At 39.7% G+C, this 12770-nt stretch overlaps 1 non-coding gene across 1 annotated transcript; it reads left to right on the top strand.

Moving 5' to 3' along the window:
• The first annotated feature begins 2469 nt into the window (after positions 1-2469).
• On the top strand, positions 2470-2577 carry LOC112761651 (small nucleolar RNA R71). The gene has a single exon (XR_003182037.1). It is a non-coding gene; the product is annotated as a small nucleolar RNA R71 (small nucleolar RNA).
• Positions 2578-12770: the final 10193 nt, after the last annotated feature.

Here is a 12770-nt window from a genome sequence, read left to right as displayed (position 1 = left end):
GAAGGGGTTGTGTTTCGGCCAAGAAGAGAAGAGAGGGTTGTGTTGTGTGAAAATGAGGAAGAATGGAGGGTTATATATAGGGATGGGAGGAGGGGTGAAGGTTCGGCCATTTAGGGTGGGTTTGGGTGGGAAATTGATTTTGAATTTTGAAGGTAGGTGGAGTTTATGAGGTAGGTTTATGGGGAAGAGAGATTGAGGTGATTGGTGAAGGGTTTTGGGGAAGAGTGTTTATAGGATTGTGTGAAAGAGGGGTGAGAAGAAGTGAGTGGAGGTAGGTGGGGATCCTGTGGGGTCCACAGATCCTGAGGTGATCCTGTGGGGTCCACAGATCCTGAGGTGTTCAAGGATTTACAACCTTGCACCAAATTAGGCATGTAAAATGCCCTTGCACACAACTCTGGGCGTTCAGTGCCAGGTTGGTGCTTGTTCTGGGCGTTCAGCGCCAGCTCTCCTCCAGGGTGCATTTCTTGCGTTCAAACGCCCAGATGCTGCCCATTTCTGGCGTTCAGCGCCAGAACCATGCTCTGTTCTGGCGTTGAATGCCCAAAACATGCTTCTTACTGGCGTTTAAACGCCAGTAAGGTCTTCCTCCAGGGTGTGATTTTTCTTCTGCTATTTTTGATTCCGTTTTCAATTTTTATATTTATTTTGTGACTCCACATGATCATGAACCTATAAAGACATATAACTAAGAAAAATATAGTTAGATAAATAAAAATTTGGTTGCCTCCCAACAAGCGCTTCTTTAATGTCAATAGCTTGACAGTGGGCTCTCATGGAGCCTCACAGATGTGCAGAGCTTTGTTGAGACCTCCCAACACCAAACTTAGAGTTTGGATATGGGGATTTGACACCAAACTTAGAGTTTGGTTGTGGCCTCCCAACACCAAACTTAGAGTTTGACTGTGGGGGCTTTGTTTGACTCTGCTTTGAGAGAAGCTTTTTATGCTTCCTCTCCATGGATGCAGAGAGAGATCCTTGAGTTATAAACATAAGGTTGTCCTTATTTAATTGAAGGATCAATTCTCCTCTGTCCACATCAATCACAGCTCTTGCTGTGGCTAGGAAAGGTCTTCCTAGGATGATGGATTCATCCTCTTCCTTTCCAGTGTCTAGGACTGTGAAATCAGCAGGGATGTAAAGGCCTTCAACCTTTACTAATACGTCCTCTACTTGTCCATAAGCCTGTTTTCTTAAATTGTTTGCCATCTCTAATGAGATTTTAGCAGCTTGCACCCCATAGATTCCCAGTTTCTCTATTACAGAGAGAGGCATGAGGTTTATCCCTGAACCAAGGTCACACAGAGCCTTAAAGATCATGGTGCCTATGGTACAAGGTATTATGAACTTTCCAAGATCCTGTTTCTTCTGAGGCAATGTCAGTTGATCCATATCACTTAGTTCATTGGTGAACAAGGGAGGTTCATCTTCCCAAGTCTCAATACCAAATAATTTGGCATTCAGCTTCATGATTGCACCAAGGAAATTGGCAGCTTGCTCTTTAGTAACATCTTCATTCTCTTCAGAAGAAGAATACTCATCAGAGCTTATGAAGGGCATAAGGAGGTTCAATGGAATCTCTATGGTCTCTAGATGAGCCTCAGATTCCTTAGGTTCCTCAGAGGGAAGCTCCTTATTAATCACTGGACGTCCCAGGAGGTCTTCCTCCTTAGGATTCACGTTCTTCTCCTCTCTTGTGGGTTTAGCCATGGTAATTAATTCAATGGCCTTGCACTCTCCTTTTGGATTTTCTTATGTATTGCTTGGGAGAGTACTAGGAGGGATTTCAGTGATCCTTTTACTCAGCTGGCCCACTTGTGCTTCCAAATTTCTAATGGAATACCTTGTTTCATTCATGAAACTCACAGTGGCCTTAGATAGATCAGAGACTAAATTTGCTAAGCTAGATGGATTCTGCTCAGAATTCTCTGTCTGTTGCTGAGTGGATGGTGGAAAGGGCTTGCTATTGTTAAACCTATTTCTTCCACCATTATTAAAGCCTTGTTGAGGCCTTTGATCCTTCCATGAGAGATTTGGATGATTTCTCCATGATGGATTATAGGTGTTCCCATAAGGTTCACCTAAGTAATTCACCTCTGCTATTGCAGGGTTTTCAGGATCATAAGCTTTTTCTTCATAAGAAGCCTCTTGAGTACTGTTGGATGCAGCTTGCATTCCATTCAGACTCCGAGAAATCATATTGACTTGCTGAGTCAATATTTTGTTCTGAGCCAATATGGCATTTAGAGTATCAACTTCAAGAACTCCCTTCTTCTGAGTCGTCCCATTACTCACAGGATTCCTCTCAGAAGTGTACATGAACTGGTTATTAGCAACCATGTCAATGAGTTCTTGAGCTTCTGCAGGCGTTTTCTTTAGGTGAATGGACCCACCTGCAGAAGTATCTAATAACATCTTTTATAGCTCAGATAAACCATCATAGAATATATCCAGGATGGTCCATTCTGAAAGCATATCAGAAGGACACTTTTTGGTCAGCTGTTTGTATCTTTCCCAAGCTTCATAGAGGGATTCACCTTCTTTTTGTCTGAATGTTCGAACATCAGCTCTAAGTTTGCTCAGCTTTTGAGGAGGAAAGAACTTGGCTAAGAAAGCCATGACCAGCTTATCCCATGAGTTCAGGCTGTCTTTAGGTTGAGAGTCCAACCATATTCTAGCTCTGTCTCTTACAGCAAAAGGAAAAAGCATGAGCCTGTAGACTTCAGGATTTACTCCATTAGTCTTAACAGTATCACAGATCTGCAAGAATTCAGTTAAGAACTAAAAAGGATCTTCAGATGGAAGTCCATGAAACTTGCAGTTCTGCTGCATCAGAGAAACTAGCTGAGGTTTCAGCTCAAAAGTGATTGCTCCAATGGTAGGAATGGAGATGCTTCTTTCATGTAAATTGGAATTAGGTGTAGTGAAGTGATGAGCGGATAATTTATACGCTTTTTGACATTGTTTTTAGTATGTTTTTAGTAGGATCTAGTTACTTTTAGGGATGTTTTTAATAGATTTTGTGTTAAATTCACATTTCTGGACTTTACTATGAGTTTGTGTGTTTTTCTGTGATTTCAGGTATTTTCTGGCTGAAATTGAGGGACTTGAGCAGAAATCAGATTCAGAGGTTGAAAAAGGACTGCTGATGCTGTTGGATTCTGACCTCCCTGCACTCAAAGTGGATTTTCTGGAGCTACAGAACTCGAAATGGCGCGCTTCCAATTGCGTTGGAAATTAGACATCCAGGGCTTTCCAGCAATGTATAATAGTCCATACTTTGGCCAAGAATTGACGACGTAAACTGGCGTTCAACGCCAGCCTTCTGCCCAAATCTGGTGTCCAGCGCCAGAAAAGGATCCAAAACCAGAGTTGAACGCCCAAACTGGCACAGAAACTGGCGTTCAACTCCACAAATGGCCTCTGCACTTGCTACACTTAAGCTCAGCCCAAACACACACCAAGTGGGCCCCGGAAGTGGATTTATACATCAATTACTTACTCATGTAAACCCTAGTGACTAGTTTATTATAAATAGGACCTCTTACTATTGTATTAGACATCTTTGGACGCCTGGTTCTTAGATCAGAGGGGCTGGCCATCTCGGCCATGCCTGGACCTTCACTTATGTATTTTCAACGGTAGAGTTTCTACACTCCATAGATTAAGGTGTAGAGCTCTGCTGTTCCTCAAAGATTAATGCAAAGTACTACTGTTTTCTATTCAATTCTTCTTATTTCGTTTCTAAGATATCCATTCGCACCCAAGAACGTGATGAAGGTGATGATTATGTGTGACGCTCATCATCCTTCTCCCTTATGAACGCGTGCCTGACAAACACTTCCGTTCTACATGAATTAAGCTAGAATGAGTATCTCTTAGATCTCCTAACCAGAATCTTCGTGGCGTAAGCTAGAATGATGGCGGCATTCAAGAGAATCCGGAAGGTCTAAACCTTGTCTGTGGTATTCTGAGTAGCAATGATTGAATGACTGTGACGAGCTTCAAACTCGCGAGTGCTGGGCATTAGTGACAGACGCAAAAGGAGGGTGAATCCTATTCCAGCATGATCGGGAACCGACAGATGAATAGCCGTGCCGTGACAGGGTGCGTGAGCATAAGATTCACTGAGAGGAGGGGATGTAGCCACTGACAAGGGTGATGCCCTTGCATACAGCCAGCCATGGAAAGGAGTAAGACTGATTGGATGAAGATAGCAGGAAAGCAGAGGTTCAGAGGAACGAAAAGCATCTCCATTCGCTTATCTGAAATCCCTGCCAATGAATCTACATAAGTATCTCTATCCCTTTTATTGTTCATTTTAATCTAATAAAATATCATGTTTAAATCCGCCTGACTGAGATTTGCAAGGTGACCATAGCTTGCTTCAAGCCAACAATCTCTGTGGGATCGACCCTTACTCACGTAAGGTTTATTACTTGGACGACCCAGTACACTTGCTGGTTAGTTGAACGGAGTTGTGTCCACACATAGTAAAGAGCCATAATAATGATTCCATACAATTATATATTGTTACTCTACAAAGAACATGGAACACAATTTCGTCCACCAAGTTTTTGGCGCCGTTGCCGGGGATTGTTTGAGTTTGGACAACTGACGGTTCATCTTGTTGCTCAGATTAGGTAATTTTCTTTTTGCTTTGTATTCAAAAATTTTTCAAAAAGCTTTCAAAAATTTTTCTTTTGTTTTCGAAAAAAAAAAGATAAAATAAAATAAAATAATAAAAATAATGTTTTCAAAAATAAATTATTCTATGGCTTCAAGATTTTTAAGAATGAATTCTAGTGTTTCATGAAACATGTTGAATCCTATTTGGCTGTAAAGCCATACCCAAACTGCTTTGGGATTGGTATTCAACTAATCACTCCAGTCCATGTAATTATATGCTAAAGCTTAGCTGGCTATTAAGCCATGCCTGACCCTTTGATTGGAGCTTTAGAGCATAAGATTCCTGGAATTCATATTAAAAATTTTGGAATCCTTATTTTTCTTTTTCAAAATAATTTTTCGAAAAATATAAAATAAAAATCCAAAAAAATTTACAAAATCACAAAAATAAAAAATATTTCATGTTTTTTGTTTGAGTCTTGAGTCATATCATAAGTTTGGTGTCACTTGCATATGCATCTTGCATTTTTTCGAAAATATCATGCATTCATAGTGTTCTTCATGATCTTCAAGTTGTTCTTGGTAAGTCTTCTTGTTTGATCTTGATGATTTTTTGTTTTGTGTCTTTTCATGTTTATCATATGCATTCTTGAATTCTTAGTGCGTAAGCATTAAAGAATTCTAAGTTTGGTGTCTTGCATGTTTTCTTTGCATTAAAAGTTTTTCAAAATTGTGTCTATGATGTTCATCTTGGCATTCAAAGTGTTCTTGGTGTTCATCTTGACATTCATAGCATTCTTGCATGCATCACATGTTTTGATCTAAAAATTTCATGCATTGCATAATTTTCATGTTTTTCATAAAAGTTTCAAAAATCAAAAAAAAAAAATATCTTTCCCTTTTTCTCTCATCAAATTCGAAAATTTGAGTTGACTTTTTCAAAAATTTTTAAAATCAAGTTGTTGCCAATGAGTCAAATCAAATTTTCAATTTGAAAATCATATCTTTTTCAAAATCTTTTTTTAAAAATCAAATCTTTTTCAAAATTCTTAGTTATTTTCGAAAATTCCAAAAATATTTTTCAAAAATCTTTTTCTTATTTTTGTACCAAATTTTCGAAAATAACATAATCAATTAATGTTTTGATTCAAAAATTTGAAGTTTGTTACTTTCTTGTTAAGAAAAATTCAAACTTTAAGTTCTAGAATCATATCTTGTGATTTCTTATGAATCAAGTCATTAATTGTGATTTTAAAAAAATCAAATCTTTTTCAAAACTACTTTCAATTATATCTTTTCAAAAATATCTTCTTATCTTATCTTTTTCAAAAATATCTTTTCAAAATATCTTTTCTAACTTCCTAACTTCTTATCTTTTCAAAATTTGTTTCAACTAACTAACTAACTTTTTGTTTGTTTCTTAACTTTTTCAAAACTACCTAACTAACTCTCTCTCTCTCTAATTTTCGAAAATATCTCTCCCTTTTTCAAAAATTTCTTTTTAATTAACTAATTATTTTTATTTTTATTTTTGAATTCAAAAATTTTCGAAAAATACTAACTAATTTTCAAAAACCAATTTCAAAAATCACTAACTCTTTTTCAAAATAATTTTCGAAAATTATTCCTCCCCCATCTCATTCTATTTATTCATGTCCTAACATCTCATCTCACATTCCAATCCTCACAGCTGTGTTTCTTCCTTTACATCACATCCTTTATCTCCCCCTCTTCTTCTACTTACAAAGGGATCCCTATACTGTGGTATAAAGGATCTCTATTATTATTATTATTATTTTTTCTGTCCATTCTTCCTTGTATGAGCAGGAGCAAGGATAAGAACATTCTTGTGGAAGCAGATCCAGAACCTGAAAGGACTCTGAAGAGAAAATTAAGAGAAGCTAAAATACAACAATCTAGAGATAACCTTTCAGAAATTTTCAAACAGGCAGAGGAGATGGCAGCTGAAAATAATAATAATATAAGGAAGATGCTTGGTGACTTCACTGCACCTAATTCCAATTTACATGGAAGAAGCATCTCCATTCCTGCCATTGGAGCAAACAACTTTGAGCTGAAACCTCAGTTAGTTTCTCTGATGCAGCAGAACTGCAAGTTTCATGGACTTCCATCTGAAGATCCTTTTCAGTTCTTGACTGAATTCTTGCAGATATGTGATACTGTTAAGACTAATGGAATAGATCCTGAAGTCTACAGGCTCATGCTTTTCCCTTTTGCTGTAAGAGACAGAGCTAGATTATGGTTGGATTCTCAACCCAAAGACAGCCTGAACTCTTGGGATAAGCTGGTCACGGCTTTCTTAGCCAAGTACTTTCCTCCTCAAAAGCTGAGCAAGCTTAGAGCGGATGTTCAAACCTTCAGACAGAAAGAAGGTGAATCTCTCTATGAAGCTTGGGAAAGATACAAACAGTTGACCAAAAAGTGTCCTTCTGACATGCTTTCAGAATGGACCATCCTGGATATATTCTATGATGGTCTGTCTGAGTTATCTAAGATGTCATTGGACACCTCTGCAGGTGGATCCATTCACCTAAAGAAAACGCCTGCAGAAGCTCAAGAACTCATTGACATGGTTGCTAATAACCAGTTCATGTACACTTCTGAAAGGAATCCTGTGAGTAATGGGACGCCTATGAAGAAGGGAGTTCTTGAGGTTGATACTCTGAATGCCATATTGGCTCAGAATAAAATATTGACTCAGCAAGTCAATATGATTTCTCAGAGTCTGCATGGAATGCAAGCTGCATCCAACAGTACTCAAGAGGCATCTTCTGAAGAAGAAGCCTATGATCCTGAGAACCCTGCAATAGCAGAGGTAAATTACTTAGGTGAACCTTATGGAAACACCTATAACTCAACATGGAGAAATCATCCAAATTTCTCATGGAAGGATCAAAAGCCTCAACAAGGCTTTAATAATGGTGGAAGAAACAGGTTTAGCAATAGCAAGCCTTTTCCATCATCAACTCAGCAACAGACAGAGAACTCTGAACAAAATGCTTCTAATTTAGCAAATCTAGTCTCTGATCTATCTAAGGCCACTGTAAGTTTCATGAATGAAACAAGGTCTTCCATTAGAAATCTGGAAGCACAAGTGGGCCAGCTGAGTAAAAGGATCACTGAAATCCCTCCTAGTACTCTCCCAAGCAATACAGAAGGGAACACAAAAGGAGAGTGCAAGGCCATTGACATAAGCGCCATGGCCGAACCTGTGAGGAGAGGAGAGGACGTGAATCCCAAGGAGGAAGACCCCCTGGGACGTCCAGTGGTCAATAAGGAGCTTCCCTCTGAGGAACCAAAGGACTCTGAGGCTCATCTAGAGACCATAGAGATTCCATTGAACCTCCTTATGCCCTTCATGAGCTCTGATGAGTATTCCTCTTCTGAAGAGAATGAGGATGTTACTAAAGAGCAAACTGCCAAGTTTCTTGGTGCAATCATGAAGCTAAATGCCAAATTGTTTGGCATTGATGCTTGGGAAGTTGAACCTCCCTTGTTCATCAATGAACTAAGTGATCTGGATCAACTGACATTACCTCAGAAGAGACAGGATCCTGGAAAGTTCATACTACCTTGTACCATAGGCACCATGATCTTCAAAGCTCTGTGTGACCTTGGTTCAGGTATAAACCTCATGCCCCTCTCTGTAATAGAGAAACTGGGAATCTATGGGGTGCAAGCTGCTAAAATCTCACTAGAGATGGCAGACAGCTCAAGAAGACAGGCTTATGGACACGTAGAAGATGTATTGGTAAAAGTTGAGGGCCTTTACATCCCTACTGATTTCATAGTCCTGGATACTGGAAAGGAAGAGGATGAATCCATCATCCTAGGAAGACCTTTCCTGGCCACAGCAAGAGCTGTGATTGATGTTGACAGAGGTGAAATAGTCCTTCAATGGAATGAGAACTCCCTTGTATTCAAAACTCAAGGATCTCCCTCTGCAACCATGGAGAGGAAGCATGAAAAGCTTCTCTCAAAGCAGAGTCAACCAGAGCCCCCACAGTCAAACTCTAAGTTTGGTGTTAGGAGGCCACAACCAAACTCTAAGTTTGGTGTTGGAAAGTCTCAACAAAGCTCTGCACATCTGTGAGGCTCCATGAGAGCCCACTGTCAAGCTATTGACATTAAAGAAGCGCTTGTTGGGAGGCAACCCAATGTTTATCTAATTCTTATTTTTATTGTTTTTCATGTTTTCTTAGGTTCATGATCATGTGGAGTCACAAAATAAACAAAAAATTCAAAAACGGAATCAAAAACAGCAGAAGAAAAATCACACCCTGGAGGAGCATCTGTCTGGCGTTCAAACGCCAGAACAAAGCATAGTTCTGGCGCTGAACGCCCAGAATGGGAGCATCCTGGCGCTGAACGCCCAGAACAAGCATGGTTCTGGCGTTCAACGCCAGAAATGGCAGCAAAGGGGCGTTGAACGCCCAAAAGGGGCACCAACCTGGCGCTGAACGCCCAGAGTTGTGTGCAAGGGCATTTTACATGCCTAATTTGGTGCAGGGATGTAAATGCCTTGACACCTCAGGATCTGTGGACCCCACAGGATCATCTCAGGATCTGTGGACCCCACAGGATCCCCACCTACCTCATCATCTCTCTTCCCATTCATGATCATCCCTTCTACTTTCCAATTACCACTCACATCCATACACCCACTACCTTCAAAATTCAACATCTCTCTCCCACCCAATCCCACCCATATGGCCGAACACACACTCCCATCCATCTCCTCCATATCTTCTTCTTATTCTTCAGTCTTTCTTCTTTTGCTCGAGGGCGAGCAACATTCTAAGTTTGGTGTGGTAAAAAGCATAGCTTTTTTTGTTTTTTTCCATAACCATTGATGGCACCTAAGGCCAGAGAAGCCTCTAGAAAGAAGGAAAGGGAAGACAAAAGCTTCCATCAAGGGTCTATAGCTCAGTGGTAGAACATTTGACTGCAAATCAAGAGATCCCTGAGATACCTCAGGGGATACATCTTCTTCCACACAATTATTGGAAGCAACTAAGGGTGGAACATCAAGAGCACTCCATCATCCTTCATGAAATCAGAGAAGATCTAAAAGCAATGAAGGAGGAGCAGCAAAGACAAGGAAGAGACATAGAAGAGCTCAAGGACATCACCAAGGTGGACTCATTCCTTGTTCTTACTTTCTCTGTTTTTTCGTTTTCTATATGCTTATCTGTGTTTTTGTCTTCATTACATGATCATTAGTAGTTAGTAACTCTGTCTTAAAGATATGAATGTCCTATGAATCCATCACCTCTCTTAAATGAAAAATGTTTTAATTCAAAAGAACAAGAAGTACATGAGTTTCGAATTTATCTTTGAACTCAGTTTAATTATATTGATGTGGTGACAATGCTTTTTGTTTTCTGAATGTATGCTTGAACAGTGCATATGTCTTTTGAAGTTGTTGTTTAAGAATGTTAAATATGTTGGCTCTTGAAAGAATGATGACTAGGAGACATGTTATTTGATAATCTGAAAAATCATAAAAATGATTCTTGAAGCAAGAAAAAGCAGCAAAGAACAAAGCTTGCAGAAAAAAAAATAGGCGAAAAAAAAATGTAGAAAAAAAAATAATAATAGAAAGAAAAAGAAAAAGCAAGCAGAAAAAGCCAATAACCCTTAAAACCAAAAGGCAAGGGCAAATAAAAAGGATCCCAAGGCTTTGAGCATCAGTGGATAGGAGGGCCTAAAGGAATAAAATCCTGGTCTAAGCGGCTAAACCAAGCTGTCCCTAACCATGTGCTTGTGGCGTGTAGGTGTCAAGTGAAAACTTGAGACTGAGCGGTTAAAGTCAAGGTCCAAAGCAAAAACAAAGAGTGTGCTTAAGAACCCTAGACACCTCTAATTGGGGACTTGAGCAAAGCTGAGTCACAATCTGAAAAGGTTCACCCAATTATGTGTCTGTGGCATTTATGTATCCGGTGGTAATACTGGAAAACAAAGTGCTTAGGGCCACGGCCAAGATTCATAAAGAAGCTGTGTTCAAGAATCATCATACTGAACTAGGAGAGTCAATAACACTATTCAAAATCTGAAGTTCCTATAGATGCCAATCATTCTGAACCTCAATGGATAAAGTGAGATGCCAAAACTATTCAAGAGGCAAAAAGCTATAAGTCCCGCTCATATGATTGAAGCTATGTTTCATTGATAGTTTGGAATTTATAGTATATTCTATTCTTTTTATCCTATTTTGATTTTCAGTTGCTTGGGGACAAGCAACAATTTAAGTTTGGTGTTGTGATGAGCGGATAATTTATACGCTTTTTGACATTGTTTTTAGTATGTTTTTAGTAGGATCTAGTTACTTTTAGGGATGTTTTTAATAGATTTTGTGTTAAATTCACATTTCTGGACTTTACTATGAGTTTGTGTGTTTTTCTGTGATTTCAGGTATTTTCTGGCTGAAATTGAGGGACTTGAGCAGAAATCAGATTCAGAGGTTGAAAAAGGACTGCTGATGCTGTTGGATTCTGACCTCCCTGCACTCAAAGTGGATTTTCTGGAGCTACAGAACTCGAAATGGCGCGCTTCCAATTGCGTTGGAAATTAGACATCCAGGGCTTTCCAGCAATGTATAATAGTCCATACTTTGGCCAAGCATTGACGACGTAAACTGGCGTTCAACGCCAGCCTTCTGCCCAAATCTGGCGTCCAGCGCCAGAAAAGGATCCAAAACCAGAGTTGAACGCCCAAACTGGCACAGAAACTGGCGTTCAACTCCACAAATGGCCTCTACACGTGCTACACTTAAGCTCAGCCCAAACACACACCAAGTGGGCCCCGGAAGTGGATTTATACATCAATTACTTACTCATGTAAACCCTAGTGACTAGTTTATTATAAATAGGACCTCTTACTATTGTATTAGACATCTTTGGACGCCTGGTTCTTAGATCAGAGGGGCTGGCCATCTCGGCCATGCCTGGACCTTCACTTATGTATTTTCAACGGTAGAGTTTCTACACTCCATAGATTAAGGTGTAGAGCTCTACTGTTCCTCAAAGATTAATGCAAAGTACTACTGTTTTCTATTCAATTCTTCTTATTTCGTTTCTAAGATATCCATTCGCACCCAAGAACGTGATGAAGGTGATGATTATGTGTGACGCTCATCATCCTTCTCCCTTATGAACGCGTGCCTGACAAACACTTCCGTTCTACATGAATTAAGCTAGAATGAGTATCTCTTAGATCTCCTAACCAGAATCTTTGTGGCGTAAGCTAGAATGATGGCGGCATTCAAGAGAATCCGGAAGGTCTAAACCTTGTCTGTGGTATTCTGAGTAGGATTCAATGATTGAATGACTGTGACGAGCTTCAAACTCGCGAGTGCTGGGCGTTAGTGACAGACGCAAAAGGAGGGTGAATCCTATTCCAGCATGATCGGGAACCGACAGATGAATAGCCGTGCCGTGACAGGGTGCGTGAGCATAAGATTCACTGAGAGGAGGGGATGTAGCCACTGACAACGGTGATGCCCTTGCATACAGCCAGCCATGGAAAGGAGTAAGACTGATTGGATGAAGATAGCAGGAAAGCAGAGGTTCAGAGGAACGAAAAGCATCTCCATTCGCTTATCTGAAATCCCTGCCAATGAATCTACATAAGTATCTCTATCCCTTTTATTGTTTATTTTAATCTAATAAAATATCATGTTTAAATCCGCCTGACTGAGATTTGCAAGGTGACCATAGCTTGCTTCAAGCCAACAATCTCTGTGGAATCGACCCTTACTCACGTAAGGTTTATTACTTGGACGACCCAGTACACTTGCTGGTTAGTTGAACGGAGTTGTGTCCACACATAGTAAAGAGCCATAATAATGATTCCATACAATTATATATTGTTACTCTACAAAGAACATGGAACACAATTTCGTCCACCATGAAGTCACCAAGCATCCTCCTTGCATTATTGTTGTTGGGTTCGACTGCCATCTCCTTTACTTGTTCGAAATTTTCAATAAGGTTGTCTCTGGATTGTTGTAATTCAGCTTCTCTTAGTTTTCTCTTCAGAGTCCTTTCAGGTTTTGGATCAGCTTCAACAAGAATACCTTTTTCTTTGTCCCTGCTCATAAGAAAGAGAAGAGAAAAGGA

The sequence above is a fragment of the Arachis hypogaea genome, chromosome 16 (genome assembly GCF_003086295.3).
Source record: "Arachis hypogaea cultivar Tifrunner chromosome 16, arahy.Tifrunner.gnm2.J5K5, whole genome shotgun sequence".
Classification (NCBI taxonomy): Eukaryota; Viridiplantae; Streptophyta; class Magnoliopsida; order Fabales; family Fabaceae; genus Arachis; species Arachis hypogaea.
The sequence above is the reverse complement of the archived record's forward strand: the minus strand, read 5'-3'. Positions and strand labels throughout refer to the sequence as shown.